Source organism: Lepisosteus platostomus, chromosome 4, assembly GCF_059453375.1.
Source record: "Lepisosteus platostomus isolate fLepPlt1 chromosome 4, fLepPlt1.hap1, whole genome shotgun sequence".
Lineage (NCBI taxonomy): Eukaryota > Metazoa > Chordata > Actinopteri > Semionotiformes > Lepisosteidae > Lepisosteus > Lepisosteus platostomus.
The window spans coordinates 14,927,368-14,940,170 of NC_142614.1; the positions used below are offsets into that span (position 1 = coordinate 14,927,368).

Here is a 12,803-nt window from a genome sequence, read left to right on the forward strand (position 1 = left end):
GATGGAGTTTAATAAACAGTATATGCACTTTTTAGGAAATCAAATGAAACTTGATTAGATTCCTGGTGTAGCAAACAGGCTTGGCGAGCAGGACTGAATGCCTGGGTTTTGATTTTTCTACAGTATGTGTCTGAGTTGTGGGTATGTATGTGTGTACATATACTGTACCATTGTGTGTAAGAGTTTGTGTTTTCAATAAAACTAAAAAAGGAAAAAATAAAGGTGTAAATACAAACAAATTCATATCAATTAAAATTTATCATTGTTTTAGCAGTTTGGTCAAAATATAATGCAACCATTTTACAGTACAGCAACACTCGCTTGCTGGTTTGTATATTAAATCACTTCACAGATATTTTGAGGAAAAGAATATCAACCCACAAACCTCTTCAACAACCGCATCTTGAAGAAATGCCATGAACATGTTAAATTATTATTTTTATACCAAGAATCAATTCTGGAGGTTTTTGATTACACTTGAAGTGCACCTTTTGCCAGTGAGTACTCAATTCTGACTATGCTTTTACTGTAAGGTGTCAGTTTCTCAATTTGGAAACAATTGTTGAGTTCAATTTGTTTTAATTCAAAGTATTAGTCTTAAAAGAACACGAACTGTACAAATTCAAAATTTAAATCGAAACAACTTACACCGCCATTTTTCAAAATGGCTGTTCTATAAGATGCTGGAGTTCTCAGAGTTTTGCGAAAAATTATTAAATTCAAGAGATGATTCACATGTCCTGATCCAGTCTTTGAGGGTAGAATAAGGCAGGTTTTCCAGGTTTCTTTAAATCACGAACAGCTAAAGACCTTTGAAAAGTGCTAAACTGGTCCAATTAAATTAAACTATGTCATTAAAAGCAGAGGAGGAATGAAAAACCCACAGGCGCTGTGGCTCTCCAGGACTGGAGCTGTGCACCTCTGCTCTAAGCTGTCTGGAAGAACAAGGCTAACGGCAGAAGAGGAGCACTGGTACTGGACACGAAATTACAATCAGTGAATCCACACACCACACACCAGAGTCAGTATGTTGGTATCTGGGTTGAAATGAAAGGTGAAAATGATAAAGATTTGACTGACAATGTGTCACAATGACTCCCACTGAATGCTTCACAATCTGCCAGCAGAATGAGAGAGACGAAATTCATTGCAAGTAAAGGCAAAGCTTTTGTTTGTAGGACCAAAAACGTTTATGGGACAATCACACAACGACTGGCCTAACACTAAGAAGAAAAAAAGAGGATGGTTGGTTAGATGCTTGAGAAGTAATGCTAAAAAACTGGAACATTGCAAGGACCTCTGGTCTTCACATGTCAAAACTCTCTACCACAGCTAGAGTCACAAGCGTGAGCAGTTTGGGGTAACTCCCACCAGTCATCCAGCCCAAAAACAAGATTTTATTCAAATGTAACAAAATGGTTTTAAAGCAGCAGTTAATATTCAGATTCAACACATATTCAAATCTACAAGAAGTGTATTAACTACTGGACATTTTGTTTTTGAAGACAAAAGTAACTAGCTGAATCAAACCTGCACTGAACCTAATTGTCTTGTTATGGACCTGTCATCTGCCATCAATTTCCCTACGGGACTAATAAAGTATTATCTATCTATCTACCATGTTTTGTTCATTTCTTAAACCTCAATTTAATGTAGAAACCACGGCCCTCACGCTCGTCTCGTCCTGATTTGCTGTCATGCAAAACTATTTGATTAAAAACAACCTCCAGAGAACTAATTCTTTACGTCACCTTCTTAAAATCTACAAGAGAATCAAATCCCTCACGATATCTCAAGATATCTCCATTTTATCGATTCATTTTATACATTTGGTTCCTACTCTCCCTTTAAAACCACTGTTGTTCTGTTTCTGGAAGGTGTTGCTGATTTTTGTTCAGTTGATTCATCCTTCTGCATGTATCGGAAGGGATGTATTTCTGATGAAGGTTAGAAACCATTTTTAATGGATTTACTGTTTACTTAGGCAATAAATAATTTATTTTAATCACGTAACGAGAAGACATGCGCACACAATGGCTGGCAGCTCAATTTATTTCCAGCCCAGGTAGATACCATAGCTTGATTGCCCCACACAGAGAAAATGTTGCTGTTATAGCATCCTAATTAATGTACTGCGTTGTGTCTATTGTGCGAATCCCATTATTTCAGTTATTTGCTGTTTAACCAGGAGAGACCCCAAGGACTCTGACAAATGAATGTTATTTGCCACAGTTCTTTACTTAGTAATTTGCAAATAGTGTCTGTGTTTATAGCTCAATACGCATAACCTTTCAGTTCATGCTTCGTTTTTGACGGTCTCCCTGCTTATTTACAATCTCATAAAGTATTTAAAACATACAGCCATCTCTGTCCCAGGTTTGTTTGTTTTATGTGTTTGCTGGCAAATGCATTTATTCAAAAACACTTAATTCAATAACACTTTTATCCTAGTTGATTTTAACCTCTTATAAAGCCTCTTATTTTAAGTTGCTTCCCCATATTTTTGACCATGTGACTTATTAAAGACAAATCAGATAAAAAAAACAGCTTCAGACCAAATAAAATAAGACTAAATAATTTCACAAGGTTGTTCATGTTAAATTATATTTCTTTAACAAGAAATGTGGTTGATGAACTACACATTATTAACATTATTAAGTGGTAGGTAATCTCTGAGGTTGTCCAACAAATATTTTCCCATCTTTAGCGCATTTATTATATACTACCTCTTGTGCTTCTCTGACATAATTATTATTGAGTTTTTAGATTGCAACAAAATATTTCCAAAGTTGAGTTAAACTTGGAAATACAATTTCGAGCAAACGGCAAAACAATTTTATGGAGATCCTTCAATCCAGTTCTCACCCACCACAAAGCCGTTTAAACAACACATCAAAGTCAACTCGTTCCAAAGCCAGTGTGTGAAAAAGAAGAAAAGAGAGCAGTCTGACGGTGATGTGCCGATTTATTTTCTGGATAAACACTGGCTGCTGCTTGCTGGGACAGACAGGAAGCTGGTGGTGGGCTCAGCGCAGCTGCCTGCCAGCTCCAGGATTTGGACCCTCGGAGTTCTGGTTCCGGACTAGGATTGTTCTGCCCTTGCTCGTGTGGATGTTCATCAGACACTACGTTCCTTCCTCCTCCCACCATCATGTTGGCTACCTTTGATTGGCTGCTCTAAACTGTGCCTTTCTTCGCGATGCTGCGATTGGCTGATGTCCAGAGTCAGTAACGACAAGAGCCATGTGCTTTCAGCACTACACTAGAGATGGGCTGCTCAATATACACAACAATTGCACATGGGAAATTGGACTTTGTCTCTGAGGAGTACTGTCATACTGATAATGTCAAGGCACCATCTACAGACAGTGCAGGGCACACTACAGGTGTTGGTGAGACACAGGCAGTCATAATGTGGCACCATATGACAGTAAGAAAAATTAAAAACATAATATTTGCCACAGCATACAAAATGTTGTCAGGAGCAAAACTAATACAAATAGCCTAAAATTGGCACTGCACTGTTTTGTAAGGCACACTCACAATAATATCTCTAAAGAAACTTCTGCTGTTTTTCTCTGGTTACCCAACATGTAATAGAATTTTTTTAAAATATATTTTTAATTCGCACAATGTAGAACTGGGCTGAAATCTGGAAATTACAGTGACTAATTTATTTTAATAAGCCTTTTCCCTCTGACCGGAATATTATTTATTGATCTGTGCAGCGCCTTTGGAATCCCAGTCCAGATGGACTAATCTCATTCCCCTCTTTTTCACAAGCATTCTTTCAATTGTACTCATATTCCCTGCTCTGGATTTGCACTGACAGCCCCAAAAATATATTCCATTCTCATTTTCTTCCTCCATTCCGTGATAAAATCCCCCTAGCGCTGTGTGAGCTTTCACCTTGGGATATATTGCCAGCTGTACTTTCTTCTCTACAATCCGATTATGTTGCATTTACTATCTCTAATTTTAGTGAAATACTCAAGACAATCAACTACATTTGAAATATTTCTTTTCTCAATCAAACTATTATTTCTTAGAGCCTATCTGAACAGGATTTTCCTAACCACTGTTAAAGATTACATATTTAAAGATAATAAAAGTCTATTTTTGATTACCTTAATGATGAAAATGTTGGAATCAGTCTACTGCGACATTCAGATTGTTTCTCCAATTATACCGCTTCCTGCTCTAGTCTCTTTTTATAAGGCAGGTGGCTCAAAGTCTTTACATTGTAACTCCAAGACCGTGTTGTAACAGGGGTTGACCCTGTCTCTGTCCAATTCCGAAACCAACACTTAAAATCCTGAAAAGACACACAGGTGTCTGTTACTCTCGTAGTTTTTAATCACCTCCAGATTTGACAATGTAGGATTTTCAGAATAAAAGAACTGAGGGTTCCGGCACTGGACTCTAAGTGACTCCAGAGATTTTTATTAACACCGACAAAATTGGACTATAGCAGCCTCTTCACGTTAGCTTCTTCTGGCTTCCAATCCCATTGAAAAACTAGATGCCATATTGATCATTGTTAAGGAGTAACCATTAGGACTAAATATATGCATCATTGAATTGAATTCAATGAAACAGAATTAACTGAAACAGAAATCCAGGTAATTGAAACAGAAAACGTACATTGTGACAGTTAAGGACAGTAAGTTCATACCAACACTGCTGTTAACCATAAACTGTGGCAGGTATGTAAAACTCACTGAAAGTCCTAGGTCCCCTGCTTTAGTCCCTATGTTAGTTACTTCTATAATCACATTCTTCAATACAAACTTCCTTCAATTTGTCATGGATAGCAGAAAACGAACAATTCAGTGCTCTGTAGAAGACAATTGCTAGTGTGATCTAAAATTAAAAAAATAATCCATTTCCATATTTCTGTTTGGATTTTAATATCTTCACTCATCCAATGAGATTAACTTGTATTGAAATGTCAGACAGGAAATCGCCCCCTTTTTTTCCTTCGCTCTTAACTACCTAACCTTCACATATATTGAGGTTGAAAAATAAATATTATTAATAAATGTGCTGCTTTGCTTGCCAAGAAGTTTGATTTTTTTTTGTTCCCATGAAAGTGTTCCTCTGCCATCTAGCTACTGACTGCTGAACTGCCACATGACAACAAGAGTTTGCTGGCCCTTTGTGAAGGGTGCACAAGTAGAATCATCTCCTATCCCCTTTTAAGATGGGATATACATGGTAAAGAAGAGTTCATGTCATGTCACAGTTGTATTAACCAAAATCTCGCGTCAAAACTTCTACTGTACCTTTCCCACACCATTGTGGACAATTTACTGACCAAATGTCATCAAGTGAATTCTTGCAGGAGACAGAAATATTATTTTCACTTATATGTTCATGTTGGAAGAGCTTTTGTATCACGAAATACTCACTTGCTATAGTTTTTTAATATACTAATTTTATTCGCTTTCTTATATTGTGCCAATATTTGTCCTGGTTTCCTGTATGTAATAGCTATTGAGCAAAATTCACATTTTATTTTCTTGAATCCATTAGAAAAGTCAAGCAGTTCAATGTACTAGGAAAAAAAGAGTTTATGTACTGTAAATACTCATTACAAAGCACTAAAAGGCAGCAAAACCTTCTTAATTGAAGGGATCCACATTTCTTGCTTCTAAGGCAGGTGAATGTTTCTGTAAAAAGTACATGCATTCTGATTAAGGTGTTGCACTTCTACTTGTATCACATTGGTGCAAATTTCAAACAAGCACAGAATCTTGCTTGAGGAAGAGACAGAAGAAGACAAGCACATCTACAGTAGTGTAGTGCCCTGCAGTGAGTATGACACTGCTCAGTCCCCTTCCTCTTGCAGTGATGTATGGCTAGTAATTTATTATTCAGCAGGCTCCTATATGTTCAAAGGCACAAAACACCCAGAAGGTTGTAATTTCTATTCACATCCAGGCCACTGGGTCCTGGAAGGACTGGAATGCACCACTCCAAGTTCCACTGAAAGTCTCGCAACCAGCCCCTTCTGCAGCACTGTAGCACCACCAGGGCTGTGGTTGTAATATTGATCCTGTTATTAATGGGATGAACATCAGAGGAGCTCGGCTGATGCACAAGCCCACCACGGACAGGAATGGCTTTGCAAAATATCATTTAGCACAATTCTGTACCACTGCATGCCACTGCACCCACACTGCATTGTGCATTTTGTGCTGTTTGGGTGCTTCGGGGTTTTTTTTCTAAGTTTATTAGGCTTTCACTTGCAGACATTGCTGTCACACTAAGGATGGAGAGAGCTTTGGTTACCACAAGAACAAGCAAAGGTTCCCCCTAGCAGCTCAAAACTGTTCAACAAGTGCTAGATATGAAGTAGCCACACACTGCACATTGCAGCTGGGCATGCACGAAGAGATAATTAAGCAAAATCACTATCAACCAGAAAGCCTTGCCCCTATTTTGGTGAGCTGTAAGATGAAAAGGCTCCGGTTTTGAGTTGTTAGAGCGTTCATTCTCACTCCAGATCCACTGTCAGTACAAAGCTGATACAGATGTATTACACCTGCTTAGTTACAGTACAAACACTTTCAGACAAGCAGTCATACTGATACAAAAACAAAACTGATGAAAGATGGTTCTGTGGGGTGGATGTTATCACTGCTGATTTATCGTTTTTGGTCCTGGGGGGAAAACTCACTGTGATGCCTTACGCTGTAGCAAGTGCTATAAATGCTATAAATAAATGCTATAAATAAATGTTTTATTTTTCAATTGAACAGTACATTTTTGTGGGGAAAAATACGGTTTGTAACAAACAGGTTCTGACATTTCAGTTCATCTCCACCTCTGCAGCGCCTTCATGATCTGCATGACGGAAAGCCGAGACGAGATTTTCCAGCTTTCAAAAGGGAACGATCAAGATTCATTGCGCTGTTTCATTTTCAGCGTTTCAAGTCATTCCGCAAAAAATATTAATTTGCCTAATTTGCTCCTTTTAAAGGTGGCACGAAGAAGTGTTGCACCTAGGAGACTGGTGAGGGAAGGAAGGAAACAAACTAAATATCCAAGTCTGCTTTGCGTTAAATAAATTAACCGAAGTTCCGATCACGCTGTTTTTACAAGAAGCCTTTCCCCGGTTTCAGGATTGAGGACGAATCGAGATCACCCTCTAGTGGTGTCAAATTCTTCCAATTAGAGATAGTCAGGCTCTGCGCACTCTTCCGAACGCTGTGACACGCTGCATCAAGCCGTCAAAGGAGTACAACGTTGGACTGAACAGAACGGCGAGTGACGAACAGCAGATAATTTCAATATATTTATAGATCAAGACATGGCAGGCGGAAACTGTTAAGACAACAAGTGATGAGAGGTACGCAGCAGGGATAAGACAGATCATTTTCCACAATCATTCCCCTGTCGTATTAAACAGATATTGTTGTCTAAACAGATAAACCGCTTTAAAACAAAGTCAGACGTTAATAAGCAATGTTTTCACAAAACATGTTTCCACCACAAATGGCTCAGTTACTACCTACTTGGAACCGGAAAAAAACATCGAGTGACAGATTTGACACACTTTAAAATGTGATGCTGTTAAGGTACGGTATCTCCCTGTCGGTAACAACCGCCGAAGGCTAACAAATGAAGCAGCTGGAAAGTATGAAGTTATAAGTAGTATCTCAGATTCATCTTGTCCAGCTGCAATTTCTCATTGAAGGTTAAGTAGTGTAGAGTTTCTAAAGAATACCATTACACTGCATAGGGTTGCATGGTCTTTTGTGCCAATGTTTGAAACACAGCAAAGACATTTGATGCCTAATTTGTTATTTATTATATTCTAAAAGCACTTACTGTATATATGCACCCTTTGGCCATTAAAAGATGGGAAGTTTAATGGTATAGTTCGAGTGAAGTTTCTTGCTTAAGGGTACAACAGTGATGTCTCAAATGGAATTTGAACCCACAGCTTCTCAGTTACAATTCCCAAACCCTGGCCACTGCTCCACACTGCTGCTGGCTCTGTTACTGTGCTGCCAACAGGGGGAGACATGTCTCTTACTAACAGTGTGTCTACATTTGGTATCTGCAACAGAAAACAGCAGACATCATCTTACTCCAGTCTAGGCCCCCCTGGCGATACAGTTCTTGGATTACTCTGCGCAGTTCAACACAGCTGAAATCACAAACCATGATTTCCAAAGACGACAATGCACTTGTATGGGTGCATTCGTCTATCTTCAGGATTCTAACCAAAAAAGTGAAAAACACAAATAGGGGGTGGTGCCTAAGGAAAAAACAGGGGCTTAGGAAAGTCCTCCATATTTTTCTGACTTTGCCAATTAGTTTGGAAGTTTCAGAGAAATATTTTATTCTCGTCAGCTGTGTCATTGCAAACTTTCCCTTCCCTGCCACAAACAGACTAATAAGAGATTATTTCCTTTTCTCAGCTACTGCGCACTGAGATTTCAATTCTGCTCAAGTGGTTATTTCAATTTCAAATTTCAAAATCCCCCAACACCAGTGTATAGTAGTGCACTTAATATAAACTTCATCTGGACGATGTGCAAGATTCTGCATTGAAAAGCCGATGCTCGGACACAAACGTAGCACAGGGCTGCCCCAGTCCAGATAGGCAGAATGAAAACCAAACATGCAGACGTGCAATTTCCATTGCAAGGTGCCTTGTTATATTAATCTTCACTGGTTTGAAACATATGGGCCAATTAAAATGGTCTTTCAAGCAGCCAAACTCTTGAGGTGGTAATCCCCACAGCTGAAGAAAACCCACAGCTGGATGCACAGGTCTGATAAAATGTTACTTAAATCTGCAGCTTACTTACTTATTTGTAATAAAAAAAACGGAACATTCCCTATCCCTGCCAGGACCTGCTGAGCAGACATATCTGAATACAAAAAGTTGTTTTTTTCCTCTTTGGAAAGTAAATGAATTTCATTGGTGGGGGGTGCTTATTTACAAAATGGAAATTTGGGACAACCATTTGTGTCTGAATCTAACAATTAAAAAACATACAGGTGTGATCTCCTAAACACTCCTCCTGTTTCGGGACAACAATCCAGTATGTTTTTGAATGAACCCAGCTTTCCTATACTCTTTCCTGAAACTAACCATCCAAAAAATATTTATTTTCACATTAAAAGCTTAAAAACTCAAGTTTATTTTCTGACCATGTCTTCTTGATTTACGTTTCTGTTTCAAAAACTAAGACACAGAGAAGGCATGAAAAGTTTAGGTACTACAACTATTAAACAGTAAAGCTAATTTGGCAAATAATGGTTCAATTACATTAATACAGTTGTGAGAAAAAGTTTGTGAAGCCATTGGAATTATCTGGATTTCTGCATGAATATCTCCTAAAATGTGATCTGATCTTCATATAAGTCATAATAATAAATAAAGACTGTCTTATTTAACAAACAACACACACAACATTTTACATCGTCATATCTTTATTGAACAAAATAGTTTAAACAATCAAGGTCATTGATGGAAACAGTATGTGAACCTCTAAGATAATGACATCCTGAAAAGAGGGTAATTGGGCTCAGGTATTCCCACTAATGAGTCAGCCATTCCAATCAATTCAATTTGTGGGTTTGACCTGCCCTGCTACATAAAAAAATCACACAATTTTGGTTATCAGCTCTTCACAACAGAATTATGTTGAAGTGCAATATTGCCCGATCAAAAGTGATTTCAGAGGACCTCAGAAGAAGAGTTGTTAAAGCTCATAAGACTGGAAAGGGTTACAAAAGGATTTCTAAAGACTTGGGCCTCCATCAGTCCGCAGTCAGGCAGATAGTTTACAAATGGGAGAAATTCAGCACCGTTGCTACTCTCCCTAGTAGTGGACGTCCTACAAAGATCGATGCAAGGACACGCCGTACAATCCTCAAACAGGTGATACAGAACCCTAGGGCGACAGCTAAGGACCTGTAGGCATCTCTAGCACTTGATAATGTCTGTGTTCATGAGTCTACCATAAGAAAAACACTGAACAAGAGTGGTGTTCATGGGAGGTTACCCGCAAGGAAACCACTGCTCTCCAAAAAAAACATTGCTGCCCATCTCAAGTTTGCTAAAGACCACCTGGATGTTCTACAGCACTACTGAAACAATGCTCTGTGGACAGATGAGACAAAACTTGAACTTTTTGGTAAATGTACATAGTGTTATGTTTGGAGAAAACAAAACACTGCATACCAACACCAAAACCTCATCCCAACTGTAAAGCATGGTGGACTAAGTATAGTGGTGTGGGGAGCTTTGCTGCCTCGGGGGCCTGGACGGCTTGCAGTCATTGAGGGACCAATGTATTCCAGGTTGTATTAGGCAATTCTACAGCTGAATATCAGGGTGTCTGTCTGTGATCTAAAACTCAAAAGAAGTTGGGTCATGCAACATGACAATGATTCAAAACACAGGAGTAAATCAACAACAGAGTGGCTCAAACAGAAGAAATTCCGTATTTTACAATGGCCAAGTCAGAGTCTTGACCTCAATTCCATTTAAATGCTGTGGCATGATATGGAGCAGGCTGTTCAAGCAAGACATCCCAAAAATATACATTAACTGAAACAGTTTTGTATAGAGGAATGGGCCAAAATACCTCCTAACCACTGCACAGGTCTGATCAGCCGCTACAGAAAGTGGTTGAGGTTTTTGCCAATAAAGGAGGTTCCACTAGTTCCTAAATATAAGGGTTCACATACTTTTTCCATCAATGCCCTTGAATGTTTAAACCATTTGAAATAACCAAATAAGACTCTTTATTTATTAACATGACTTAGATGAAGATCAGATCACGTTTTTAGGGGCCATTCATGCAGAAATCCATATAATTCCTAAGGGCTCACAAACTTTTTCTCACAACTGTATGTGTTGTTCACTGACTAAACTTTATTTGAGCTTCTCTGAGGAAAATTATATTATAAAACACCTCAAGACAGAGATTGTATTCAGACCAAAAATAGAAATTAAGTGCTTCCTTAATCCTAATAACTCTGTGATTACCAAGTTAAATATCCAGCAAACCTGCATAGAGACTTCCTCTGCTCTTTCTATTACTCACCTCTGCAAGTGACCTGCCTGACTCTACCATTGTGAGCCTGTCCATCTCTCAAGGATGCTGATGAAGAAACACAATGTGCTGCTAATTACAAAGTAATTGATGTGCCAATCAAATATCCCACAGCACCCAGTAACACCCAAACGAAGCTTTTGGCAACAGAAAACATCACAAGCATCTTCCACTGACATGAGGAAACATGATCACTTTGTAGATTGACAGTTCCTGTTAGTCACCAGAAGACAAAGGTTTAAATAGATTAAGGAAGACCTACAGACACCCTCCACTGCACTGGCTTCAACTTTAATAAAAGCTGGCAGGATTCTGCTTCTAAAAAATGGAAATTACTGAAAGTGTGAAACAGTCAAATTAACTTTGTGAAAGTCCTCCCACACTGCCATGAATATAAATATGCAAAAAGTATGTGCCCAGAATCTAAAACGTGTGCTTTACAGTTACTGAAACACAATTTGTTTCAATTTACTTACCTGACTCATTTAGTAAGCAGTTGGGTAGTCAGATTGGTTTTGTTACCCAAATGACTACTGCAAAGACTACCAATTGACTACCTTAATGCTTGTGCTGCAGAAGACTGTCCATGACAGACACGACCTAATTCAACATAAACTGTGTCTACTCAATGAAAATTAGGTTACAATTAAGGGATGTGGAGGACGTAATTCATTTATTAAGCACATTTAGTGAAGAACGTTTTTTTCTTAAAAGTTCAAAATAACATGGAGAGCTGAACTACAGTACCAGGATCAAGAGGTCACATCATGATTAAATTCGATATCTTCTTAAGCTCTAAATCTGGGACTTCAAAAAAAAAATATTTTAAATGTTAGAAGGGAGGATTGTGACAAAATGAGTCAGCCATCAACTCTAGACACAGAGAAGCTAATAATCTTCGACCAGATCCAAATTAATTATGGCTCAAACTAAAAAAAAGATCAGAGCACAGTCAAAAGTTTTGTGCCCATGAGGTTTAATGAGGTGCACTGTCAAAAGAGATCAAGTCAAGAAGCAAACAATAACCACTTTACATCCAAGTGAAGCAGATGTAGGATTTTAGTAAGTGGATTAATTGCCAATACTGCAATATATAAACACATTTTATTTTCCTGAATTTGAAATGAACACACATTTTGAAAGTTCACAGAAAGCAGTTCCTCTTTGCTCTTTAAGACTGGTGGGTTGTAGTAGCTCCTTGAAAGAGATGTTATACATTATCCTAACAGCTCACTCCCCAGTTCACATAGCAGGTTCATGCGTCAAAAACATGAGCAGCAATCTGCTACTTCATCCCAGCCTAACAGAACACGTGACGCAGGCCCAGCTATCAGATGTCCCGAATACAGTGGGATGGCTCTTCCCAGGTGAGTAACATCATTTCTCTTTCAGCTGTCACATTACACACTGTTATATGGCATCAGTATGCTATGAAATATTCATGTTACAAAAGATATTAGAATAATGTTATAAGTGAGGTGAAGAAAAAACAATAGAAAAATTAAAATTTAAAAGTGGGTATTTCACTAGTTCACAATGATTTCCTGGTCTCGGATACAAGAAGTCATTCACCCCAGCACACACCAATCCCAGTGAGTCATTAAAGTAGTCTTATGAGCGCAGCCATATTTCCACTTATCCCACGCACCTTTGCAGGGAAAATTAAGAGAAGTCAAAAGGCTACAGTATCCCTGGAAACACAATCGTGCACATAGCAAC

The 12,803-nt window shown here is 38.4% G+C and overlaps 1 protein-coding gene across 7 annotated transcripts in view; it reads right to left on the minus strand.

Moving 5' to 3' along the window:
• The window catches only part of ccser1 (coiled-coil serine-rich protein 1), a 265,676-nt gene that overhangs the window by 219,590 nt on the left and 33,283 nt on the right, over positions 1-12,803 (minus strand). The gene's annotated exons all lie outside the window — the stretch shown is intronic.